This window comes from Malus sylvestris, chromosome 15 (assembly GCF_916048215.2).
Source record: "Malus sylvestris chromosome 15, drMalSylv7.2, whole genome shotgun sequence".
Taxonomy (NCBI): Eukaryota; Viridiplantae; Streptophyta; class Magnoliopsida; order Rosales; family Rosaceae; genus Malus; species Malus sylvestris.
The window spans coordinates 20,235,591-20,247,983 of record NC_062274.1 but is presented as its reverse complement, the minus strand read 5'-3'; the positions used below and the strand labels follow the sequence as shown (position 1 = coordinate 20,247,983).

The 12,393-nt window shown below is 39.9% G+C and overlaps 1 long non-coding RNA gene and 1 pseudogene across 1 annotated transcript; one reads left to right on the top strand and one right to left on the bottom strand.

The window, feature by feature from the left end:
- Positions 1-2,423: 2,423 nt before the first annotated feature.
- LOC126604562 (uncharacterized) lies at positions 2,424-12,105 on the bottom strand (annotated as a pseudogene).
- On the top strand, positions 6,660-8,546 carry LOC126604563 (uncharacterized). The gene is made up of 2 exons (XR_007616686.1): positions 6,660-6,819; positions 7,038-8,546. It is a non-coding gene; the product is annotated as an uncharacterized LOC126604563 (long non-coding RNA).
- Positions 12,106-12,393: the final 288 nt, after the last annotated feature.

Below are 12,393 nucleotides of genomic sequence, written 5' to 3'. Positions count from 1 at the left end.
AACGATAAATTCGATACCTAACTATTATTGTTGAGTCCTATGGTTTATCTCAAATTCCCTCTGATAGTTATTGTTGAATCAGCAAAAGAAAATAAAGAGAGCAATCTTTTACAAGTTGTATTGACTTTTTAATTGGAGATGAGAATTTTCTCTATTAACTTATTTATGAAAATAGGGTAGTGTGTGTGTGTGTGTGTGTGTGTGTAGACTTGTGACAAAATATAAAATCATTTAATTGCTATAAGTCAAATTTCTAATAAGTATTCAAACTTTTTCATATTTTTTTTAAATCCTTAATTAATTATCAAATAATTGATGAATAATAATTTATTTTGATGTTACTGTCATCTCTAAATCATTATTTATTTGGTATAATAGGGGCAGGGAGTCCAAAACACTCAACCATAACACATTTTTTAATCGAATTTCTTACTTTTTAATGTTTTTTTTTCCAGTCACATTGATCATAACCATTTCTGTGGTTAGAAACCCGCGTTTGGACGAAAACAATGCATGTGATGTTGTGAACAAATCTAAATTTTAACGTCTTTTAATTCCACAAGTGACATATATAATTGGGACAAAAACCAGCAAACTTGGGAGACATACAGTTTGAGCTCCAGGAGACATTCTTGATATTCCACCACCTCATTTGGCAACTTGTGAAAAGATACGAAACTGGTTTGTGGCAGTTGTGTGGTGCTGAAAAATCAAAACCCTAATTTCACAAAGATAAAAATGAACCCACCATGTCTACCCACCTCTACCTGTCCCACTTTCCCAACACAATCTGTTTCCTGCATTCAAATTAACCAAATTTATGTGGGAAAGCCCCATTTCAGATTAAGATCGCAGCAGCACTGTGGTTTTCGCAAGATCAGAGAAAGAGACTCGTATCAGAATTTTTTTTGTGGCTGACTAATATAGTCCATGCAAATTCAGCCATGTGTTGGATTTTAGTTTCTCTCACATTCATTAATCTTAAATGTTTTGTTGGTAAAGATCTAAAATGTTGGGTTCTCTATGATTTATCAATTTTTATGTGTTGGTAGGGAGCATGAGACCCTAAGTGAAAGGAAAGTTACATGCAATAACAAGATATCCTCCGGCAATTCATTAATTCATGAAGGGAGTCAAGGGGCTTAATTAGTTAAATGTATGAAGCATGTTGTAAACCCATTTGGACAAATGACAAGTGTGTTAATTTGGTATATCATCTGAATATAAGATTATAAAACCAATTTAATTACATACTGTTGTATGCAATTGCATGTCACAAATTCATAAATTTTATATATAAAAAATTAATTTTGTAGCTAACACTGGAATTCCTTTGGAACACGAAGCACTCATATTTAGCCACAAATATATTAATTGGGACGAATTGTGTCTTAGATGTCACTGCCACGCTTAACATTTAGCGTGACAAACAGAAATTGGTCGCGCAAAGCTTAATAGTGTCTCACAAACGTATGCGCGACGAACAGAACCCATCCTGCAAAATCGTGAAGAAATACTTTGTGTGACGAACAAAAGCGTTGGTTGCGGAAAATAAAGCGCGACGGTTCCTCATTCGTCACACCAAATTTTTAGGAACAAATATGTTCGTCGCACAAAATGCCAAGACACAAACCTAGGACGACTAATATTCGTCTCTAAAAACTTTGTGCAATGACATATTGTTCTTGCGCGACAAAAGTGAGTTATTGCAAAAAAAGTATGCACGACGAAGCTATTCGTCATGCAAAAAAAAATATATTTTTTAAATTAGATTTTTTGTTCTAGTTTTAATTTTGTAATAAAATAATAAAATTAAATTGAAATAAAAAAATGTAATGAAGAGAAAAATAATTATTTAAAATAAAAATAAAATGTATGTCCAAGGAAAAAGTTTTAAAAGTAATGGACTAAACAACTAAGAAAAAAAGGTGGAATAATTTACGGGGTCGTCGTTCGCATGCGGCTGGAAAGATTGGGGCAAGAAGGGCTCGGGGTTGAGGACAGGCTCAAGGGTCGAAGGGGCAGAGTTTTGGGCATGCTCGGCTTGGAGGGGATCGGACGTCGACGGGGGACGAATATCCAGGAAACAAATGCCGGACTGAATGAGGGCCTATACAATCAGTGACATATGGCTCTTATATGAGGCGAGCTCAGTCCTAAGGTCGGCCACCTCTACTGTCAAAGATGTCACCTCACCCTCGACTGCGAGGATGAAGAGGCTCTAGGTTCCTGCCACCGGGCATTCCCCATCCCCCTACAATACGTCCCCGACCTCCACCTGAGAGTCTGATCCAAGGTGTCTGTAAGGATCTGAAACCCCGCATCCTCGGGGGGATCCACAGACTCGAACGAAGTCTCGGGAAGAAGCTGGGAGACGGACTCCTAAAGAACCAATTGCCTTTTCTCTATCATATTCACATGTGTAATATAACATGAAATATTAATAATAACATTCAAACAATAACCATTATACTTAATTGCGTAAGATAGTAATTACAATTGAAGAATGCTTACATGAAGGGACTCAGCCAACTCATCCTCGGGTCAAACATAAATGTCTGCAAAGACGTCGATTTCTGGGAATTTTGAAACCCCCTGAATAGAACAAGATAAGAAAAATGTTAGTACGAAAAAAAAAATATTATTGACATATTAAAAATTGAATATGAAAAGCTTTATTATTACCTGCTGCCACACCTCCATCCTATATGAGAAAGGTCTCGAACTCAAATGGTGGAGAAGAGTCTTCTTCTCCCGATTGATCTTGTTGGCTTTCACATTCTTTTGTTATACAAAAAATAAACGTATTAGTTCTAATTTAAATGAAATATTAAAAAATCAATAAACATTAGTAAGAAACGTAAAATACTTTTAGACTTAATATAAAAAACGTGCCACATAGCCGGGCTCCTGAAAATGACTGCAGAGCCACACCCAATTTTCTTCCCAGTCCTCAAACTCCTTCGAGCAACCCTTCTTAACAGCGACATACAAATCATCAAATGTCTAAAAATATTGGTGCAGGTCGCTCTTCCACTGCTTGTACCGTTCAACGAAGAGCATGTTGACGTACGCCAACATATTGTCGTTGATGTCGTCAAAATTGTAGTTCATCTACAATGTAACAAATTAATTACATACATTAAGGCAGGATACTTACCGACTAATAAGCGTGCACCTTCAACCTCACCTCTTCTGGCATCGCCTTCCAAGACTTCCATCGCATAGGGCAATAGGTTCGAACATCGTGAGCCAATCCAATCGTGATACGTTTGTTCGTCACCTGGGTGACCTTCGCCGTCTTCAACTAGCGACAAGGTCCCCGGGTATTTTTCTTCGTTGAAAAAAAAAAAGAACAGTCAAACACTACAAATTATATTGAAATTTCGGGAAAACGTCCCCTAAAGTTAGAACATTTCCCAAACCCTGTACATTGTAATTAATAATATATGATGTCCAACAACAATCACAACAGTTGAATGCTTCAGTAGTGGATGCCAAGTGAAATATTACATAGTAGAACCTGGGAATTTAAGTAGCAAATTCAAATGCCATATGAATTGCTTCAATACTTGAAGACTAACGGCCTAACGCCTACCATGATCATTCAGATGAAAATCCTTTATATAAAGGACATGTAGAGAAAACTAAATTATCAGCTTTACACATTTTCCTTCTACTTACCCAACTAACAAACTAAAGATCGAACTTAAAGCAGCTCCAGCTCAAATTTTGAACAAAATTAAACTAGTAAAACTCGTAATTAAGCAGAAAAACAAAAGATCGAGCAGCAAAAACGAAATTTCGAAGACTAAGTAGAACAAAAAATCAGTGAGCTTTTTCCAGTCCAGAGATTGATTAGAGCATAATTTAATTAACCAAAATATTTAATCTTAACTAGCAGCAAAAATCAAACCAAAAAATTGAACAAGTAATCGAATTAGATAAATGCACGGTAGCCACTGACCTCAGGACTAAAGAAAATTTAATAAACATTTAAAGACAGGTTGTTCCCTACAAAGAACTAATGACCACCCTCCCAGCATCATTAGGCAATCCAATATCACATAGAACAATCTATATGGAGAAATCACCAAGGCACTATAGAAAGAAAAAAAAAACGGTTATCAGCGTGCGGGGCGTTGTTTAACTTTTCCTTGTTGTGACCCCGAGGCATCAATAGTGGATGCCAATGTCGTGTCGGGGTGTGCGGGGGAGGTGGTGACCATGCTTGGCGTTAATAGGTAGCGCTACTGATGACGCCAACACCTGGGAGACCCAGGGACCAACCAGATCAATCAAATTAACCGGCCTGAGGTCCATTTCTGCTGGAGCAGTTGTGGATAAAGTAGGAGGCGGGGGTATCGAACGGGGTGCAGTCGTCACTGTCTTACGACTTCTAATAAGCTGTGACATCTACACAACAACAACAACAACAACAACAACAACAACAAAGCCTTTTCCCACTAAGTGGGGTCGGCTATATGAATCCTAGAACGCCATTGCGCTCGGTTTTGTGTCATGTCCTCCGTTAGATCCAAGTACTCAAGTATTTTCTTAGGGTCTCTTCCAAAGTTTTCCTAGGTCTTCCTCTACCCCTTCGGCCCTGAACCTCTGTCCCGTAGTCACATTTTCGAACCGGAGCGTCAGTAGGCCTTCTTTGCACATGTCCAAACCACCGGAACCGATTTTCTTTCATATTTCCTTCAATTTTGGCTACTCCTACTTTACCTCGGATATCCTCATTCCCAATCTTATCCTTTCTCGTGTGCCCATACATCCCACGAAGCATCCTCATCTCCGTTACACCCATTTTGTGTACGTGTTGATGCTTCACCGCCCAACATTCTGTGCCATACAACATCGCTGGCCTTATTGCCGTCCTATAAAATTTTCCCTTGAGCTTCAGTGGCCTACGACGGTCACACAACACGCCGAATGCACTCTTACACTTCATCCATCCAGCTTGTATTCTTCTGTTGAGATCTCCATCTAATTCTCCGTTCTCTTGCAAGATAGATCCTAGGTAGCGAAAACGGTCACTTTTTGTGATCTTCGCTAGATTGCTCTGGTCATTAGTGTGGATAAGTATATAAATGGATAGAGATAGGAAAGCAAACACAAGATGTACGTGGTTCACCCAGATTGACTACGTCCACGGAATAAAGGAGTTCTCATTAATTGTGAAGGGTTTACACAAGTACATAGGTTCAAGCTCTCCTTTAGTGAGTACAAGTGAATGATTTAGTACAAATGACATTAGGAAATATTGTGGGAGAATGATCTCGTAACCATGAAACTTCTAAGTACCGGAGTGTGGTATCGTCTTGACTTGCCTTATCTGTCTCATAGGTAGATGTGGCATCTTCTCTGGAAGTACTCTTCCTCCATCCAGGGGTGGTATCTGTAACTGGTGTAGATGCACAAGGTAATGTATCAATTTCACTTGAAGCTTACTTGTAGTTTCAGGCTTGGTCAAGCGCAATACAAACCATGTAGTAGGAGTCCCCCAAGTCGCCGAGCTAGGGGATCTGCTAAAAGAGGTGACAGACAAGGTAAGCAATCAGAGCTCCGGCTGATTGTTCACATTCTCCCTATCTTGCAGGCAGCATGAAGGATAAAGAGAAGAAAAATGAGAAGAGATGATATGGGATACTTTTGCTTTTGAAGAAGTAACTTTCCACAGGCTTATTCTTGAATTGGGCTGGAGGGTTTTCTGGTTTCCTCCAGAGTATAAGGCCGACTGAAGAATTTGAGGGTCAAAACAAGTCCATCAAATCTAGAGTACGTTCAACCCTGCTGATATGGGATACTTTTTCTTTTAACAGAGTAATGGATGTATAGGCACGTGTGCTGTTACGCTTGTCTCCACATGCTTCCTTGTATCCTTCTCACTTGCCCTGTATGTTCATCAGGCAGATGTGGTATCTTCCCTGGAAGCATAAGATGTTGAAGATGAGTACTCGAGAGCAATGCCAGGTAAGTAATCAGGTAAGGGGTTCCAGGCAGTCAGTTCCTGGCTGGAAGCTTGATTCCAAGTGCTGACTGATTGCTCTCTTTCTCCTTGTCTTGCAGGTAAGAACAAGGCCAAAGGAAAAGACAGGGAAAAAACATGCTATGGGATACTCTTGCTTTTAACCCTGATGATATGAGATATTCTTTCTCTAGTATAGCTTGTTTACAGAGGTATTATCGGGGGGGGGGGGAAAGCTGAATATTTCGAAAGGCTTCGTTGGGAGTGCCCTCTCAGATAAGATGAAGGGTTGAGCATTTTTGCAGGTCTGCCTGTCCGTTGGGGATGGAGGTCGACATATATAGGAGTCTCCCTAACATCAAGTAATAATGCTATTCCTTTACCCTGCTTGGTCATAGCACGGTAGTGGGAGCTGCCAGCTTCACATGTTTTAACTCTGTCAGAGCACTTTGAAAAAGTGGTATGTGGTATCTGGAAAGCTGATGTTGCGTGTGAAGATTACAGACAAGCTTTATCCAAGGAGATCCAGCTCTTGAAGTTGGGAAAGTGGTGCCTCTTCGGTTTTCGAACAAGCAATCCTGTCGGGGATCTGACTCTCGAGATTCGGAGAACGATGCCTCTTCGATTTTTGAGAAAGCAATTCTGCTGGGGGTCTGGCTCTCGAGATTCGGAGAGCGGTATCTCTTCGATTTTTGAGAAAGTAATCATGTTAGGAGTCTGGCTCTCGAGATTCGGAGGGCGGTGCCTCTTCGATTTTGGAGCAAGCAATCTTGTTGGGAGTGTTTTCTCGAATGTGAGTAAAGGTTGGGCATGTTTGCTAGTCTACCTTGCCACGAAGCACAGAGGTTGACACACATGGACTTTCCAATTATCCAGCAGTGGTACTGTTCCTTTACCCTCTCTTCGATTTTTGAGAAAGTAATCATGTTGGGAGTCTGGCTCTCGAGAATCGGAGGGCGGTGCCTCTTCGATTTTGGAGCAAGCAATCTTGTTGGAAGTGTTTTCTCGAATGTGAGTAAAGGTTGGACATGTTTGCTAGTCTACCTTGCCACGAAGCACAGAGGTTGACACACCGGGACTTTCCAATTATCCAGCAGTGGTACTGTTCCTTTACCCTTGTGGGTAATAATATGGTAGCTAGACCTTCAAAATTTATGTGTCTAAACTTTGTTAGTGTTGTTTCTTTGCTATTCTTTTACCCTTCTTGGTCAGAGCGATGTAGTGGGAGCTGCAAGCTTCACGTGTCTCAACTTTGTCAAAGAACTTTGGCAAAGTTATCTGTGGTACCCATGAGCTACTGTTGCGTGTGGGAAGTGGGTGATTGAACAGTACGATTCATATGCTTTCTACTTCTCCAGAAATCTTCGACATAATGCCCATAATTTCCGCAAAGCTGAGTGTGCGTGTGACAGGTGCTGACAAGGCTGGAAAAGTAGGTGCCTCTTCGATTTCTGAGATCGGCCCTCGTGGTCTCTGAGCAACCCAGCTTTTGAGAAAGCAAGCCTCTTCGATTTCTGAGATCGGTCTTCATGGTCTTTGAGCAGCCCAGCTTTTGAGAAAGCCAACGCCTCTTCGATTTCTGAGATCGACCCTCGTGGTCTCTGAGCAGCCCAGCTTTTGAGAAAGCAAACGCCTCTTCGATTTCTGAGCAGGCGCCTCTTCGATTTCTGAAGCTTCGTCGAGTGCAGATTTTTATAGGGGGTGACATTAAGTTCCAAAGCACACTTGAATATCCACCAGTAGAAGCTCCATTATTGCACTTCTAAGATCTTGATTTGTCCGACCTCTTCTCTCTTTAACACCTTTGAAAATGTCTGGCCCCTCCGACCGTCGTTTTAACTTGAACCTTGTTGAAGAGGCAGCCCCGCCTTCTCCAGACAACATATGGCGCACATCCTTCGTCTCCCCTACTGGTCCTCTTACCGTTGGGGATTCCGTGATGAAGAATGATATGACCGCTGCGGTAGTGGCCAGGAACCTTCTCACTCCCAAAGATAACAGACTACTTTCCAAACGGTCTGATGAGTTGGCTGTTAAAGATTCTCTGGTTCTCAGTGTTTAGTGTGCAGGTTATGTGTCTAATATGGCCCAACGCCTATTTGCTCGAACCCACCAAGTTGAATCATTGGCGGCTGAAGTGATGAGTCTCAAACAGGAGATTAGAGGGCTCAAGCATGAGAATAAACAGTTGCACCGGCTCGCACATGACTATGCTACAAACATGAAGAGGAAGCTTGACCAGATGAAGGAATCTGATGGTCAGGTTTTACTTGATCATCAGAGATTTGTGGGTTTGTTCCAAAGGCATTTATTGCCTTCGTCTTCTGGGGCTGTACCGCGTAATGAAGCTCCAAATGATCAACCTCTGATGCCTCCTCCTTCTAGGGTTCTGTCCAGTACTGAGGCTCCGAATGATCCCCCTCCGGTGCCTTCTCTTTCTGGGGCTCTACCGACTGCTGAGACTTCTCCTAAGCAACCTTTGTGAAGGCTCCCTCTTGTTTGTTTATTTTGACTCAAGTATATGTACATATTTGTAACTGATCGGGGATATCAATAAATAAGCTTTCCTTCATTTCAACGTATTGTGTTAAATACACCAAAGCCTTCTTCGCTAAGTTCTTTGAATTTTCTTTTGTTTAAGCTTGTATGTTGAAGCTTTGTGAGTGGAGCATGTAGGTTGAGGTAGTGTTCCCTTAATTTCCCGAGTGAGGAAAACTTCTCGGTTGGAGACTTAGAAAATCCAAGTCACTGAGTGGGATCGGCTATATGAATCTTAGAATGCCATTGTGTTCTGTCCTGTGTCATATCCTCCGTTAGATCCAAGTACTCTAAGTCTTTTCTTAGGGTCTCTTCCAAAGTTTTCCTAGGTCTTCCTCTACCCCTTTCTTTCAAAATACCAATGCACAAGTTTTCCTAGAGAGAAACATATACTCATGGGAAATTGTCTAAACCCAATCAATCGTGTCATAAAAGAATTTTTCAAAGGCCATAAATGTAACTAATAACTCTAGACACACAACCTAAACATACATTGGATTAACATTAAATGCTAAATAACCGGGTAACCCAATACATGAAAATCAATGTAAAACACTCTTGGCTACTGCAATAAAGGCCATATAACATCAGCCTATTATTGACTAAACTTGACTAAACCAAAATATTCAAGATTGAGAGTAATTCTAACATTATTAGACATAATTGAAACATTGAACTCACCATTTCATCTTTATATCGAACATCCAATTCAATAAATAAAATGAAAATAACCAACAAGATAAACAGGTTGTGTAGGGGGAGCCCCAGCGAAAAGTTTATGAGGCAGCTTACAATTCAAAATACTAAACATTAAGCAACTGTAAATTCATAAGTAGCAAGATATAAAGTTAGTTATAAGTTACATCAACTGTTTATGATACACAATCTCTGAATAAGAAGATTTCAATTCTTAGACACCATATTAATTTTGAAACTTTTCAGGAATACTGTTGATTCACATGAAGTTCGTATAGATCCCCAGACGAGTAGAGTACACCGACCATATATAAAATAACTCAAGTTCCGAAAAGAAATAGTATCTAAAAAGAACTGACAACAATCACAACAAGTTATTGTTAGGATTCAAAAAGGAGTTCTAAATAATACCGAAGCAAGTATAAGAGAAAAACAGGGTAATTAAATTGCTTCAAGAGGAAACTGGTGTTTTGGACCCTTTGTGACGAGGACGATGCAAATGGGAATAGTGCAAACAGTGCTTCAAGAGGAAATTGGTGGCAGGGTATGATATATATGTGGGCTTATTACTTAATAAAGAATATTATTAGTGTTTATTCTGCATAATTAATATGTACGTTAACGTTGATGTCTCATTTCTGCAGGTTCACTTTATTACTAATTGTTTGCTCTACGTATTATGTGAACTCACCACCTTTTTTTGGACAAAAAGGAACATTCATTAAGTAAAAAAGGTTACAGGCCAATCCAAACGGAAAGGAAAAATAACCCAAAGCAAATTCGGGGGAATCAAATATATAAAGCCCAGCCTAAAAAGCAAGCTAACGAAAATTAAAACCCTAATCCCTAACTTCCAAAAGCAGACCGCCGCCGTTACTGGTATTACGAACGTCTTGCCAGTAGCCACTAGAGCAGCAATACTAGAGAAAGCAACCGAGAGGTCAATTCGACCAAGACATCGTAACAGAAAACTTACAAACCCGAAACTAACAGTACACCACAACCAAAAGTCGACACTGGAGACGCCAAACCAAGAAATGGTTACCATATCTGATACACCATCACAAATCCCTGCAAATATAAACAAACATAGGAACACATGGATAGAAGGTGAGGCTAAGGGGGTATGTAAAATACCCTTACTTTGTTCGGAACCGCATAACACTTGGCCTCGAGGGGATGCCGGCATGCCGGTTGGGGGGAGGGAAGTGAGCAAGGGAGATGGATCTGGCAACCATTTTCGATTCGGCGCACACAGGTCGGAGCCCAGGAAGGGGTGCGGGTGGGTTATGAGGCGATGAGGTAGAGAGGAAAGGTGGGGGGAAGAAGTAGTTCTGGGTTTGTAAAGGGACGGCCGGAAAAGAGGGAGGGTGGAGAAAGAGCGAAGGTCGCCCAAGAAAGGGCATGAAGCCTGGAACTGAGACAAGCTCAGGGAAGAATTGAGACAAGCTCAGAGAAGGAAGAAGACCAAGCTCCCAAAACCGAAACAGAACTGAAAGGAAAACTGAAAAAAAAAAAAAAAAGGCAAGAGGGAAGAAGAAAGGGAGAGAAGAAGGAGAAGAGAGAATGAAGCTATATATGTATGGAAAATCAAATAAAGATGGTGGTGTTATATATAGTACATATATAGCATGCCAAATAGAGCTAGCAGAGTAGCCAGAACTGATCCAGAAACTTAGCTTGTTGGGTTCTTTTTATCCCACCTAGTCAAGTTGGCCAAGTTTAATTATATATGGATATGAGCTTATTAATCTCAGCTTTGAAGTACTTTGTTTTGTAAGAACTTTCCATGTACTAATTTACTAGCACATTGTGCTTTTTTGAATTTCAATCCTTATCTAAGTAGTTTTACCGATCAAATCAATATATAATGAAGCCATAGCAACTTTTTCTATGATATTCTAGATGCCAATTTGCTTGGCTTCTTCCCTAAAATTTCTAAAAGTAGGAATCCCTGCAAATTAAGGACATTGAATGCATATAGAACTAGCAATAGTATATTAGCATCGTCCTCGTCACAAACTGGTGGAAACAGAATAGTCCGAAGACAGACATTTCTGGGGTTTCTCCTTATAGAACTAGCAATAGGACATTGAATGCATATACAACTAGCAACAGTATATTAAACTAGTGTGATAAAATGAAAGCAGACCCCAGTAGCTCCAATTGTTAAAATTGAAATAGCAGGCAAATTTAGAACAGAAAACCTGAGAAAACCATCATTAAAACAAGCATATGAAGCAAAAACAAACACCAACAACAGAAAATGACACTGAAATGATTGAAATGAAGCTCAATTAATGCAAATCTAATCTTCCTCTTCTTTTTTTTGAACAATCTGATGAACATATTCATCTAAAAAAACTTGAACACAAAGACAGATATAAATCGGTTAACAAATAGAGAGAATTCAAGCCAATGTGCCATAACCCTAATCTAGGTCGATTTTGTTATGGTATCTCAATCTTTATTGCACAGAACCCTAATCTAGGTCAATAATCATTCCCATGCTGTGCATATACAAAATTAAAGCAGATTAGAACCCTAATTATAATCAAAGCATAAAATAATCCTAAAATTGTGCATATACCTCAGAGATACGGCTGTCGGAGGAGGAAGAGAGATGGTTGTCGGAAGAGGAAGAAAGAGTCCAAGGTGGCGAGCGGCGGAGAGGGTGAAAGAGATTTAGTGAGAGAGAGGGTTGTCAGAGGGAGAGAGGATTTACAGAGGGCTATTAGAGGAAGAGCTGAGGGGAAAGTGTTTGCGATTTCAGTTAAATCCTGAGATTCTTGCGCGACGTAATAGAAATATATTCATCACGCACAAAATGTCAAATTTTCAGCTCCTTGCGCGACGAAAAGGAATTTAATCGTCGCACAATTTGCATGACGAATATCTACATGTTCGCACAATGAGTTGAAAATATAATTTATCCGGGTCAATTTTTTTTAAATTTATATTTATTCAGATAAAAACAATTTATTTATAACATAAGATAAATAAATTACAAAAAAAAAATCATTTAATATGTTTTACAGAGCAAGTCACAAATAAGTTGCATTATTCATCATTCGAACTATAATAACTTTCACTATCGTCGTTATCATCACTTTCCGTCTCCCAAACCTCCTCCTCGATAGGTATGTTATCATCATCGTTCGGGCCCACTACACCATCATATCGTG